Source organism: Nicotiana tabacum, chromosome 3 (assembly GCF_000715075.1).
Source record: "Nicotiana tabacum cultivar K326 chromosome 3, ASM71507v2, whole genome shotgun sequence".
Lineage (NCBI taxonomy): Eukaryota > Viridiplantae > Streptophyta > Magnoliopsida > Solanales > Solanaceae > Nicotiana > Nicotiana tabacum.
Window position 1 is genome coordinate 138,745,352 of NC_134082.1, and position 1,303 is coordinate 138,746,654.

The 1,303-nt window shown below is 38.0% G+C and overlaps 1 non-coding gene across 1 annotated transcript; it reads right to left on the bottom strand.

Annotated features, from left to right (window-relative positions):
- Positions 1–225: 225 nt before the first annotated feature.
- Positions 226–332, bottom strand: LOC142179738 (small nucleolar RNA R71). The gene has a single exon (XR_012708275.1). It is a non-coding gene; the product is annotated as a small nucleolar RNA R71 (small nucleolar RNA).
- Positions 333–1,303: the final 971 nt, after the last annotated feature.

Genomic DNA, 1,303 nt, shown 5'->3' on the forward strand with positions numbered 1-1,303 from the left:
CAAGTGAAGATCCACATAGTCATTTAATTAATTTTCTAGAACTTGTGGAAACTGCTAAGTATAATGGAGTACCTCCTGAAGCTATCAAGTTAAGGCTATTTCCTTTTTCTTTAAAAGAAGATGCCAAGACTTGGTTGCGAAGTTTGCCTCAAGAGTCCATTACGACATGAGACCAGATGACTCAGAAGTTTTTAAAACAAATATTTTTTCCCTGCTAAAACAACAAAGTTAAGACAAGACATATCTAATTTCTTGCAGACTGATACTGAGTCAGTTTATCAAGCTTGGGAAAGATTAAAAGCAATTTTAAGAAAATGCCCACACCATGACATTCCTGAACATATGCAATTGTACATTTTCTATCACGGGTTAAAACCCTCTGCTAGAAATATGATAGATGCAGCTGCAAGAGGTTCTGTAATGGGAAAAATCACAGAGGAAGCATTGCAGCTGTTGAATGAAATTTCTGAGAACGCTATCTAATGTCCATCTGAGCGTGTAATCATTAAAAAGGCTGCTACAGTAAATCAGGTTGATGCTTTAAATACACTAACACAATAGATTATTTCTTTGGCACAAAAGTTTGAATCTTTTCAGGTGAATACACAACAATCAAACCAATTTGAAGCTTGTGACATGTGCGGAGGAAACAACCAGAACCATTAATGTCAAGCAACCAATCAAATGGATGAATAGGTTAATGTCATCGGTTACAAGCCATATTCTTTTAGGAGTCCAATGACACAAAAACATCCAGGATTTCAGTGGAGTAACCCAAATAGTGCAGAAAACTCTCAAAGCTTCCATAAACAGCAGGTACAGGGTCCGCCGGGATACCATAGTCAAAATCGTGGGTAACCGAGTTACAGACCTTATCAGCAAGCAGGACCATATCAACAAGCAGGGTCATACCAGCAGAGGCCCCAAAAAGCTCATCCAAGTCTTGATGACCTTTTGTACAAGTATATTAAGGTCACTGATGAAAAGATGGAAAGCTAAAATTCATCCCTCAAAAATCTGGAAATTCAGTTAAGCCAATTGGCAGCTCTTATGTCAGAAAAGATTCAGGGTCCCTTACCAAGCAATACAGAGAAAAATCCAAAGGAGCACCTTAAGGCCATTACTTTACGGTCAGGTAAAGAACTAGATGAACCTTATGCAGACAGACAAGAAAAGAACCAGACTGAACAACAGGTAGACAAGGGTAAGAATTTTGAAAAACCATCTGAACCATCAAAGGAGAAAGAAATAAAGAATAAGGAAGAAAAAATTTCTGAAAAAATGGCTGCCCCACCTGTGACAA